Source organism: Rhinolophus ferrumequinum, chromosome 2, assembly GCF_004115265.2.
Source record: "Rhinolophus ferrumequinum isolate MPI-CBG mRhiFer1 chromosome 2, mRhiFer1_v1.p, whole genome shotgun sequence".
Lineage (NCBI taxonomy): Eukaryota > Metazoa > Chordata > Mammalia > Chiroptera > Rhinolophidae > Rhinolophus > Rhinolophus ferrumequinum.
Window position 1 is genome coordinate 45,770,144 of NC_046285.1, and position 13,748 is coordinate 45,783,891.

Sequence of the window (13,748 nt, forward strand, 5' to 3'; positions counted from 1 at the left end):
CTGTAACAAAATGCCATAGACTGGGTGGCTTATAAACAGCAGACATTTATTTCTCACAGTTCTGGAGATTGGAAGTCAAAGATCATGGTGCCAGCATGCTCAAGTTCTGGTGAAAGCCCTCCTCCAGTCTGCAAATGGCTGACTTCTTGTACCCTCACATGATGGAAAGAATGCTCCCTAGCTCTCTGGCCTCTTATAAGGGCACTAAATGCCATTCATGAGGAGTCTACCCTCATGACTTATTAGCTCCCAAAGCCTCCCCCCACCCCCACCCCCACTTCCAAATACCATCACAATGAAGACTAGATTTTAACATATGAATTTGGGGGGGATGCGAACATTTAGTTCATAGCATCCACAAACAAGGTACATCTCTCCATTTTTTTAGGTCTTCTTTAATTTCTCTCAGAAAGGTTTTGTAGTTTTACATATATAGGTCTTGCATAATTTTTTATCAAGTTTATCCCTAAGTATTTCATATTTTTGATGGTATTTTAATTTTTTTTACTTTCAATTTTGATTGTTCAACAATCAATATGCACAATTGACATTTGTATATTGATATTGTATTTTGCAACCATGTTAAACTCATTCATTAGTTCTAGTAGCTCTTTTACAGATTCTGTTGAATATTCTACATAGATGATTGATCAGGTGACTTGCAAATAAAGACAGTTTTACTTCTTCCTTTCCAAACTGGATGCCTTTCATTTCTTTTTCTTACCTTATTGCACTGGCTAGAACCTCCAGGACAACGTTGAATAGAATTAGTGAGAGTGAACATCCTTGTCTCGTTCTTGATCTTAGGGGCAAAGTATTTGGTCTTTTACCATTAAATATAATGTTAGATGCAGGTTTTCCATAGATTCCTATTAACAGGTTAAGGAAGTTCTCTTTTATTCCTATTTTGCTGAGATGTTCTTCAATATATCTGGGCTTTCACATTCTCTAATATTTCTTGAAAGACTTTGGTAGTTTGTGTCTTCCAAAGAATTTTTTCATTTCATCTAATTTGATGGAATTATTGGAATAAAGCTGAGTGATGTCACTTCTTTAACTCATGCAATTAGTAAATTGTATCTGTACTCTTTACCCTGATCAGTCTAGATAGAAGTTCATTGATTTTATTGATATTCACACTCAATCAGCATTTGCTTTCATTGATTCTCTCTACTGCTTTTTTGTATCTATTTTATTGATTTCTGCTTTGATATTTAGTATTGCTTTTCTTCTGTTTACTTTGGGTCTCATTTTCTCTTTTTTGTTTTAGTTTCTTAGGATAGAAACTGAGGATATTGATTTGAGACTTTTCTTCTTATAAGCCCTTAGCACTATAAATTTCCACCTAAGTACTGCTTTTGATACTTGACTTTTAATTTTCATTTAGTACAAAATAATTTCTCATTTCCTTTTTGATTTTCTTTATGACTCATAAGCTATTTTGAAGTGCACTGTTTAGTTTCCAAATATTTGAAGATTTCTATTATTGACTTCTTAATTTATTCCACAAGATCAAGAACATATTTTGTATGATTTGAATCCTTTTAAATCTATTAAGAATTGTTCTATGATTCAGAATGCGGTCTATCTTGATAAATGTTCCATGTGCCATGAAAAGGAATGCATATATTGTTGCTGATGGTTATAGAGCTATATAAAGATCAATGAGGTCAAGCTGATTGATTGTGTTGATTCCTTCTTTTATATTCTAAATTATTTTGTCTTCTTATTACATCCATTACTGAGAGAAAGCTAATGAAATTTTTCACTAAATTATGGATTTGTCTATTTCTCCTTGAAGTTATATTATTGCTACTTCATGCATTTTGAAGTTCTGTTACTAGGTGCATAAATGTTTAATATTGTTATGTATTCCTGATGAATTGACTACTTTATCATCATGATCTTCTTTATCCATGGTAATTTTCTTTGCAATCTACTTTATCTAATATTGCTATTCAGCTACATTTTGATTAGTGTTAGCATAGTAAATCTTTTCCATCCTTTCTTTTAATCTATTTGCGTCTTTATATGTAAAGTGTGTTTCTTGTACCTAGTATACAATTGGCTTTGCTTTTTTATTCTATCTGGCAATTTCCACCTTTTAGTTCAAGTGTTGAGATCATTTACTTCTAATTACACAAAAATTAGGTGAATTTTTGTGATTCCATTTTATCCTTTTTATTTTACCCATTGTGTTGGCTTATTGGCTATACTTATCTGTTTTATTTTGTTTGTGATTATTTTTATGTTTATAGATACATCTTTAACTTATCACAGTCTAGCCCCAAGTGATATCATATCACTTCACATGTAGTAAGAAAACCTTATAACAATATACTTCCATATCTTCACTCCAAGCCTTTGTGCTGTTATTGTCATATATTTCTTTTTACATACGTTATAAACCCCACAATACGTGTTTTTTTTTAATTACCAATTACATTTAAAAGAGGTTTAAATAATGATAAAAATCTTATATATTTTCTCATGTCAAGTGCAGCTCTCTCCTCTCCAGTACTCTGTTTTACAAACTCCAGCTGCCTTGATCTCCTTGGACTTGAAACTGTCTTGGCAACTCAGGGAGTCTGAAGTCTCTCTTTTTGTACCATATTCTAGAAACTGTATCTTCGTATGCCTGCTTTTGTTTCCTTTTGTTTCACTGAATATCAGAAACCATGTATTAAAAATGCAAAGACTCTGCATCATTTTTTCTTCTCTAGTGAATGTGTTCTTTAGCTTCTACTAGGGTATTCAAGTAAAAACAGATCACTTTAATCTAATTAATGACTGGTCTCTGGGGATTGGATTTCAATGGTTTTATAAGACGAGGTCGATTTCTGGGCTAACTCCTCAGGCACAGTCCTTCAGGAGTCCCAACTGAATGCTTAGGGTGTTTGTATTAATCAGAGTCCTCCAGAGAAACAGGACAAATATTTTATATATACATAAAAGAGATTCGTTATAAAGTTTTGGCTCATGGAATTATGGAGGCTAAGACCCAGGATCCGCCATCTGCAAACTGCAGACCCAGGAAAGCAATGGTGTCCTTTGAAGGCCTGAGAGCCAGAGAGTCTGAGTATGAAGGCCTGAGAACCAAGAGTACCAAGGACAGGAAAAAAATCAATGTCCCAGCTCAAACAGTCACGCACAGAAATTTCAACTTTCCTCTGCCTGTTGTTCTCAGGCCAGATTGGGATGCCCACCCACGTTGGGGAGGGCCAACTGCTTTACTCAGCTCATGAATTCAAGTACTAATCTCTTCCAGAAACACCGTCATAGATACACCCCAAAACAATGTTTTAACCAGATACCTGGCTATCCTGTGGCTCACTCAAGTTGACACATAAAATTAACCATCACAGTGTTTTTCAGGCCTTTCACTTTGGTGGACCCCACACTCTTTTTATCTGTAAACATTTAAGACTGTAAGCAGCTTTCATTAGCTTCTTGGCTTTTTAGCACCTGCTTTCTGATTGGCTTTTTTACCACTTGGTCTGTGCTACTTATAAGTTAGTGAAGAAGGGCCGGCCCGGTGGCTCAGGTGGTTGGAGCTCCGTGCTCCTAACTCCGAAGGCTGCTGGTTCGATTCCCACATGGGCCACTGGGCTCTCAACCACAAGGTTGCCAGTTCGATTCCTCGAGTCCCTCAAGGGATGGTGGGCTGCGCTCCCTGCAACTAGCAACAGCAACTGGACCTGGAGCTGAGCTGCGCCCTCCACAACTAAGACTGAAAGGACAACAACTTGAAGCTGAACGGCACCCTCCACAACTAAGATCGAAAGGACAACAACTTGCCTTGGAACAAAATCCTGGAAGTACGCACTGGTTCCCCAATAAAGTCCTGTTCCCCTTCCCCAATAAAATCTTAAAAATAAATAAATAAGTGAAGAATTTGGAAGGAAAATTATTCAACTCATCGGCATGATTTCTCTGTTCCTCTTTTCTTTCCATGATCATGGCCTCTCATGTCCTGCCTCATTTAGTATCCTTGAATTCCTTCTTCCCCCCTCGCCCCCATGCCCCAGCCTTATCAGACTGCAGAACGTTCTACTCAGCTTTTCTGAATCTTAGCAGCTGCTTTTTGCTTGGGTTCTTAGCTTCTCCTCAGGTGCTACTTAATAAATGGTTATTGTATTAAGGGAAGAAACAACCTAGAATGTGGAATATCCAGTGAGTTTTTGTTCTTTTAAGGTCTTAGCTTGTAAGTCCTAGCTCTCTTCGTAGGTCTTTTATGCCTTCAAGTAGTTTTTCTTTTTTTCCCCCAGTTTTTTTAAACCTACGAGTAGCTTTTGTAGATGTCCTCTATGGGAGCAATGGTCTGCTATTGGGTAATCCAATATCTTGTGCTATATTTAACCTTAAAATTTTTTTACTGACAATACCAAGCTCTTTAAAGGTAATCTTTACACTACAGACACAAATGACAGTGCAAACAGTATAGGATATAATTATCCTTACTATTAACTATGACACTAATTAAGATACATTATAGAATCTCTAAGTTATAAAAGACAAACCTATTGTAGGGACTGGTTACTATCATTATTACTGGTCAGTGCATATTTGAAAATTAAAAGTTTATGTAAAAGTATGTATTAACACAAAAGTTAATGCTTATTTTGGAGATATATACATATTGAAACTAAAATTAAAGTTTCTCCTTAGGAATTAATTGCAATAACTTCTATCCTGGTTTTCTTCTCTTCCTTTAATTTTAAATCTAGGACACAGAAATGCATTTCAAAGCTACTGAGTAAAAACTGCAGCATGTGTTATAGGAGACAGTAGCAAAATGTCTGCCACAGGACATTGTAATTTCTTTTCCTTTGCTTAGCTAATGTTTATATTCTGAACACAGACTCACAATTGGATTTCTAATGTGGATGAGAGATCACAGATTTCTATAAACTGTCCACCAACTCATATTCATAGGCCCACTGGTCACACAGCAGCCTTCAGCTGAGAATTTTAAAATCTCGTTTACTTCTTGTTATTTTGTCAGCTCACTTTTTATAGTTAACTTATCTGTACTCACCAGCTTCCCTTAATGCTTCTCTGATATTTTCTCCAGCCCTGGTGTGGTGGGGAGTCCCACTCCTCTCTAGTCTGGTGGACCAGACTAGAGAAGTTTAAATCCAAACAAGAGCAACACTAAAAATGAAAGCCATGTACTCCCGGGAAGCTTGCTCTTAAACCTGGTTTGCTGAAATCATTTGTTTAAAAATGTTCGCATCTGTTGCTTGGCACTGATCCTTAAGCTCCAAGACCCCTACCTTCTTAACTAATTATCCTCATGTCAAGTAATCAGTTGTAGTTGATTGACTATATACTCATAAAAGTCCCCAAATCCCAAATCCCTCCAAATAGAGGGAGAACACGGGGATAGAATCAAAGAACTTTTCTCAATCCAACTATTAAAGAAAGGGCATAACAAAAACCATAGCAGATCTGGCATTGTGAGAAAGCATTGTAACAGCCTTTTCTCTCTGAAACTTCCCTCCTCCTCTTCCCCACCCTCCCCAATGACCAAACTGCTCCTGCTACAGATGAAGACCGTGTATAATTCCACAGCATGGAATAAATGAGCAAGGCGGGAACTGTAAACAGTCTGGCCAACCAGAAGCAACAGAGACACAATGCAGCCCAGAGATGCAGACCCTGCTCCCCACTGAGCTGATCTAATCCACACTTGGCAAGGATGAGCTCACACTGCAGGGCTCGGCTGCCTAAATACCAGGCTCCCCTTGAGGAAGGCACTGGGAGAGGGGAGAGAAGGACAAAAGGAGAGAGAGAAACAAGAGTCGTAGGGGAGACCCACAGGGAGCATTAAAATTGTATGTATTCCCTTTGACACAGAAATGCCAATGTGGGGAATCTTCCTACGGAAATAAAAACCAAAGTGTAAGGATAATTGTAGACTGTTTATTGTGGTATAATTTGTTGTTGTAAAAAGCTAGAAGAAAAACTGGAATATCTACCAATACAGAAATAGTGGGGGAAATTATGAAACTTCCCACAAAGGAATATTTGGTAGCTATTAAAAATAATAAATTGGATGATTCATTAAATGTATGTATCTAGAATAATGTACATAATAAATCAAATGACACAAATAACAGAGTAACTCCTATTATATGAAATATAATACCATCCACTTAGGAAATAAAAAATAACTCTACATATGTTTGTTTGAACATAGAAAAGGAGTGAAGGCATTCACACTGCACTTTTAACGGTGGTTTTGTCAGGAAGACAGAAGGGAGAGGAGGTAGAGGTTAACAACATTTTCTTTACATACTGCTGTCTTCCTACACTTGTTATCATGAGTGTGTATTGCTTTTATAATTTAAAAATGTAATAAATTTAAAATATAGAAGGGATTTGAGACTTTAATAATTACTAATAATATTACAAGTAATGCTGGACTCGAGTTGAGCGGGTGTGTAGTTCTCTGGCATTTGCTCTGAATCGATCCTGGTGGGTAGAGGTAAATACATAGGAACTTCTGCTCCGGCAGAGGGGCCTCACCTTGGGTCCCTCAACAGAAGCCAATTAAAGCAAAGACTTCAGAGAGCCTCTGGAAAAGGCCGGTGGTTGTGAAATGAAAACTGCATTTGCTTCTCCAAAGCCTCAGCTGCACAACTTCCCAAGGGGCCTCCTGAGCCAGTGAGCAGCAGGCAGAGGCATGGCTGAGACTGGAACAGGCTTTTGTCTGGGAGAATCCCACTACTCCAACTATTGACAGCCTCTGTTGGCTCCTGTTCCATATTTCAGAGATGAGATGCTCAAGGCTGGCCCAGCCGCTGCAGGAATAAATACTAAACTCTGTGGGAAAGATGCTGCCGCCCAGGTTTCAAGTGTTCTGTGTTACTACTTCGCTGGAAGATTCTTTGAGGACCATCGGGAGCCAGCTGTGGGCCTTCCAGTTGTTGCCCATAGGATGGCATTAAGGCCCTGGAGGTGGGTGTGACACTTAGCTTAGTAGTTGCAATTTGGTTTCAGTCTAATAGAAGCTTCCGGATCTTCTGGTGGGCAATAGGTATATCCTATTCAGTAATAAAGAGAATATACAGAGGCTAGCGGCCTGTGAAGAATCATCTGTTTTGATCATTCATTCATCTTCCAACATCTTTTTTCTCTTTTTGTACAATCCTACTCTCCTCGATCAATGCCTCTTCTTCTATCTTCCTACTTCTTTAACAGATTTTTTTACTTATTGTTTTCTGGATTATTGCAGAAATGCTTGCTATAGCAATCATGGAAAATATGGGTAAGTTTAATAAAGAAAAAGTAATCATTTATAATCCCACTGCTGGCAATAATTTGGAATAGTTTCTTCTTGTCTTTATCCTTACCTTTTTAAGTAGGTCTGCGTCTGTGTAGCTTTGCAAGTGTGGATGAATGTCTCACGTATTATGAATATTGTATACAACAGTATACAATGGATATGAGAATACAAAGGATATGAGAAAATGTGTGGAAGTGTGGAAGGGGGTGTAGACAGCATATGACTGCTGTGGTGTGACTGTGTTCTGGAGGGTCAAGCCTGCATTAATATTCCTCAGGCTGACGGTGACAGCAACCTTCAAGCATCAGCCTGTCCTTTCTCCTCACAGCTGCCTTGGAAGGCAGCAATATCTGCAGTTAGATTCCCCTGGGTGGTTATTTGATCTTCTTTCCTCCAGTTTTTCACTGGCAGGTAATTGGGTACCTAGGATCCCAGCGGGTCACTACTCTCTCTTCCCTTTCCTGTCTCCTGCTATTTATTATGTTTCCCACTCCCTCTTTACTTGATCTTTTGGGTTGATCCTAACAGCAGGTGGCCATCATCAGCCTGGGCACAATCATCATTGAAATGTCCACTTGGAAAAGGTGCTCATTGAGGCATGCATTCTGTTCACCTCTTCGGAGAGAAAACTACGGCTAATGTGGCCCCTGGGAGACTCCACTCCACACAGAAAATCAGGACTATCTTAGATTAGAGCCAAGAAGGACCGCACTGGTCTGGAGTCTAGCCAGACCGACACTTTCGGCCTCACCACCCCTTCCGTCCAGACCAAACCTTTAAGCCCTTACCATTTCCCTAGTTAAGATATTTGCTTTTGCCTTCTCTCTCCAGGTCTCCCCAGCTACCCGTGGGAAATCAGGATGGAGAGCTGGCAGTGCCAACTGATAGTTTGACTTCCCAGGATAGACAGATGGCAACAGGAAGGCCCAGAGTATTCGTTCCTGGGTGTTCCCAATATCACTCTGGACCAAGTATCTTCGGCTGCAAGAGAGCAATTGCAAGAGAGCAAGGCCCTGGGCAGAATCATGGTTTCTCTAAGAGGACTTCCCATGCCCTTTCTTGTCCTCACACCAAGAAATCCCTTCTCCCCATCAGAACTCCAGTGCTTTCTGGCTAATCTGTGTACATGTAATGCTCCTCATTGAAGACGGACTTCCCCAAAGCCATCACTTCTACAATTATCTCTTAGCACAAACATCATGAAGTGTAGATGACCGATAGGCTTAATAGCCCTCCCAACCTCCCTTCCTATTTTCATTAGGAGTTAAACATAAATGAATGAATGAATGAATGAATATCCTGGGGGTACTTTTGAATAGGAACCTGTAATCTGAAGGGAGCACATATGTGGAAGGTGGCTGGGCAGTCCTGTCCACGGGTTATCAATCTGCATGACCTCCACCCTCTCTAGTCACTGCCCAGCAGCCTGGTCGAAGCAGGCCCAAGTCTGCAGGGATGGTCTGCCAGCCTCATCTCTTAGTCCCCCGTTGCCTAGCAACCCAAGTCTGAAGTACACTGACCCAGATTTGGGTTCAGGTGATAGAGGGGTACTTAGACCCCCTCAACTCCCTCCACTGAGACAAAGTGGCTATGAAGGAGATCAGAGGATGCAGCATATATCCTATGAGTTCAATTTGACTCAGAGCATTTTGAGTCACATTAATTGTTATGGGGGGCAGGAAGGTGGTTGGTAAGACCTGTTTCTGGTCAGTCCGACGAGTATCCTGAATGAATCTGATTCCCTCTTGTTTACCTACATTAGACTAGACTGTACAAAGTCTCTAGACTGGACTGGTAACAGGAGAATATTCTGGAAGTGCCTCGGATATAAACAGACCTCAAGGCCTTGCCTGGGCTAGATGCACCTCCCAAGAATTGCTCAAAATCTGACCCAATCTCTGGTCAAAAGTTACGTGATTCCCCACAACAAACAGACCAAAGTCAACACTCTGGTGTCCTTGACAAGCTGGCCTTTAGGTCTCCTGTTTTATTTTATTGCAAACCTGTCCTGACCTGGCCCTCCCCCCTTACTCAAGCCACAGCAGCACTTTGGCCATGACTCAAATATCGGCTCAAGTTCTTCTCTTCCAGGAACTGCCCACCACACCACAGCTGCCTATCAAAGAGCCACACCTCCTTCAGAACTCCACTCAAAAGGCACTTCTTCCTTAAAGGAAAATAACAATTCCTCTTGAAATAACTAGTTCTGTACCCCACACTTAGACACCCTGGCTAGCCTCCACCGCTTCGCCCATATTTTCACAGCAGGTGTGATAATTATAGCACTCAACATAGTCGTCTGCTATAGGCCTTGCCTACTCAGTGTCAAAGGAACTGTGTGTGTCTTTTACAAGGCTGATTCCTTCATTCTTCTATTTGGAATGAGCACATTCCATCTGAATCAATCTCTCATCACTCCAACAAGTTCTTTCTCACTATCCCTACTGGATTCACACTTTTAGGGGTACTATATTAACAGGCCCTTCTTTTTCCAATCCATTTTCATCAGCACATGCAGTATTTCTCCTGATCCAGACACTATTAAGGCCCACGCTTCTGTGTGCTCATTTTCCCCCAGCCCTAGAAAGCAGGGTGCTCTGCAAGGTGGGGTTCAATAATATGGGATGTTCTCTGGCCCTATCATCGATCTCTGTCTGGGGAACTCATGATTATGACAAGTGTTCAGAAAAACACCTTGAGAAGTCTAGATGGAAACCACTGCCCGTGGAAACACATAAATATTTTATCAGGCTATGAACAAGACTCTTGCTCATAAATATTTAAACTCCTCGATAGCATAATGCTCAGTGGCTGATAAGAGTCAACTTGTACAGGGGTGGGCCTCTAAGAGGAGGAGGGGAACACGACAGCAAAGGCAGCCGGCATTCTATAGAGTCTCTTTTAAGGATCTAAAAACACGGAAAGTGTACCTTAGGGCTTTCCAGTTTGCACGGACACTCATTTGCCACGTGCTGTCTCTCTGCAGTGGGAGGCAGTCAGGGCCCAGTGGAGCTGTCTGGGGCAGGTGCTCGCTGGGCTGCAGGCAGGCTGCCACACCAGTCACAACCCTCCCAAACTTGCCATACCTCTCTCAGCACTGGGACACACAAAAGATTTTTAAATAAAGTACATAGGATTCAAAATGAGGCAGACCCTATAAGAATGTTCATGGAAGGTTTATTGAAAACAGCCCCAAACTGGAAACAATGCAAGTATCAGTAAGAGAATCGATAAACACATGGTATAGATTCACACACTGGAATACTATCTTAGGATAAAAAGAAATGAACAACTGCTATACTTAACAACATGGATGAATCTCACAGACATTATGCTGAGCAAAAAGAAGCCAGACATAAAAGTACATACCATGTGAATTCATTGATATGATGCTCGGGAAAGTAAAATTAATCTATGATAACAGAAATCATGACAAAAGATGCTTCTGGATAGTGGGGTTGACCAGAAAGGGGCATAGGGAAATTTCTGAGATTGACATTTTTAATATCTTGTTTGGGATGTGAATTGGTCAAAACTGGCCCAGCTTCGAACACAGGATTCAGCTTTGAAGCGCTGTGAGGACAAAAGAGGCCACTGGTTTCCAGGAGCATCGTTTCCCTATAAAATATTGATTGACTTGAATTACCTAAAAGGACTTCTAGTATTTTGCCAAGGGTTCTGCAACCCTTATGGAAGTCAATGCCTTGTTTGTGTCATTTATCTAATTAATTCAACCATTATTTATTAATTGTTTACAATATGCCAAACGGAAACACAGTCATGAATACAACAAAAATTTCTTGTCCTTATGGAGCTTACATTCGAGTGGGGGATATATATGGACAATTAACAAATAAACATATATACTATATACAATGCCAGGTAATGATAAGTGTAATGAAGAAATAAAGCAGAGTCAGAGAACAGGGAGTGACAAAGGGCTGTATTGGATCTGATAGTCAGGGGACACCTGATCAAAGAGGTCACATTTGAAAAGAGACCTAAATAAATTGAGGAAAGAAGCAGTGCAAGTACCTGAGGGAAGAGTGTTTAGGCAGAGGGAAGAGCAAAGGAGGGGAGGAGTGTGATAGCATATGAGGTCACACCGGCCAGAACATATAGGGCTTGAATAAGCCCTGGAAGAGAGTAGGATTTTATTCCAAGTGTGAAGGGAAACCAGTGGAGAGTGTTAAAGAGGGGAGTGATATAATCCAACTGAAGTTTTAAGAATGGGAAAAAGGAGGCAATTAAGAGCTTTGCCTAAGATTCTTAGGGAAAAGTCAGAAGAATAGATCCCTATTTTATCCCCTCAAAAGGTTAATATCCTCCACACATCTAATATTTCGTAACTACCTTCTGATTCAAGCTCTGTCCGGGTCCAGGTCACATATGCCTGGATTGCAAACTCTGATATTTTATTAACAAGTTTATGTCTCAAGATAGTTATAAGTTTATAAAAAGAGAGGTAGGTAACTTTTCTGTATGTCTGAAATTTTTCATAATAAAATGTTGGAGCAAAAAAAGGTAGGGATTGACATATTTATCAAGCAAAAGTCATCAGCAATTAAATATTAATGTTGTGGTTCTCAACAGCTTTCTGCAAAATAAAGGCTCTGATTTTTAACTAAAGGTTAAAACTTTAGAGGTTTTAGAACCTCTAGGTTCTCAAAGGAAGGTTAGAACATTCCTTTCAACTTTCAAATCCAACTTCTCTGCCCAAGACTGTCCACTTCCCATGGTCTCTACGGCATGTCAGAGCCTCTGTGCTTCTTTACTCTCTCCCCCTACCCCAATTACTCTTTGGAAACTTCTAAGGGAATGGAATAAAATGTGAATGGGGGTCAGGGGGACACTTTTCAGAGAAGACCTCATACTCCCTCCCCCAACCCCATCTGGAAATGCCCTTGTGGTTAAACAACAACAAAATATAAAAACTCTCAGCAAGAAACAAACTGTTAAGCACCTATGGTCCTTCCCAGAGAATTTCTTTCCCTCAATCATTATTCTCCCACTCTTTAGAGAGCCTTCTAGGCTGGAAGTCAGTGGCTTCATCCCACCTACCCCCTAGGTCTCTCCTAGACCACAATTCTGCTTTCACTAGACTTGAAGCTCTCTATCCCCAGGCTACCATAACTCTGCCTCTGACCAGGCTCAACTCTAGACTTTCCTGAGGAACAGAGAGAAGCTAAAGGCTGGTGGCAGAAGAGAAAAGGGAAATACAGGCAGCACTCCAGAGACAGTAGTGGCCCTGAAGTGGAATTAGACTGGCAGAATGGGGACCAGAGGTCCATCGACCCCCTCCCAAGAGATCCCTAATTCAAGCAAAGTCTTCCAAGGCATTTTATGCTTTAGACTCAAACTGCCTTACACTCTATACAATCACTTCCACAGCCATTTAGCTCCACACTCCTTTGCTTCAACTGCAGCCATGGAAGAAGTTACTGTTTTGCAAGCCTGGCCGCCAATGCACCCTGAAAGGGGACCTTCTATGCTGCACTTCACCATTGGTGAAGAAACATTTGTTTTCCTTTGCAGGCCTTGCTGCCTAATGCAACTATATCAACATTTTTTCCAGCTTTTAATTCCCACCTGAACATCTTTCACGTTCACGTAGGGGTGCAATAATTTAATGTTATCTTCCGTATCCTAGTTTAAAGGACTACACCAGGAAAGACATTTCATTACAGGCGAGGACATAATTTGCCTATTACTCGTGCACGCATTTGCCTAGAAAACCAACAAAGGGAAGAGTGAGAGCATCGTTTCATGACTTCTCTCCCCACATATTTCTATTCTGAAATGTTAACAATAAAACTCGATTCTAAAGAAAAACCTCAAGCTTGGTATTCTGCAGGAGCACAAGTACATCTGCATATGCACCATTCAAATACCGAGTTCTAACAAGTGGCCCCGCGCTTCTGAGAGCTAAGTTGCAAACGGGTGCTTGCCAGGGTTCAAGGATGCTGCAGCTCTGGGACGACTTTCCTCAGCCCAGAACAAGGCAGTTCGACAGCCCGCAGCGCAATGAAACTTTCTGCATTCAGGACTTCACTGTTCCGGTGAGGAGCCAACCCTACCCACCACCCTGCACGGTAGGGTGAACTTTCCCCTGAAAGGCAGATTGGGGACCAGTTCAAGGGCGCGCTGCTCACCTCACCAGGTCCCCGACCGCCGAGAATCGCCAAGCCCGCGGCTGTAGGCGGGACGCCCATGACGCCTGGGTCTCTCGCGGGTGCGCGGGACTGGATGGGACGCGGAGGGGCGGGGGCAGGGCCAGGGCCGGGAGCCGCGCCCATCGCCGCGCCGGCAGCGGGGCGTGGAAGCGGCGGGCGGCCGGCGCCGGCCGCTGCGGTGTGCGCGGGCGTGCGGTGCCCCGTGGGGTGGGCAGCCCCTGGCCGGGGCCTGGCGCAGCCTTGCGTGGCGCGCCCGGACCCGGCGCTCGGCTGGGAGACCGCTC

General features: G+C 41.6%; 1 protein-coding gene across 1 annotated transcript in view; it reads right to left on the minus strand.

Annotated features, from left to right (window-relative positions):
• The window catches only part of GPR156 (G protein-coupled receptor 156), an 82,880-nt gene extending 69,369 nt beyond the window's left edge, over positions 1-13,511 (minus strand). Inside the window, exon 1 of the mRNA XM_033122298.1 lies at positions 13,444-13,511. The gene's annotated coding sequence lies outside the window, so the exon portion shown is untranslated. The remainder of the gene's footprint in view (positions 1-13,443) is intronic.
• Between the last annotated feature and the right edge of the window lie 237 nt (positions 13,512-13,748).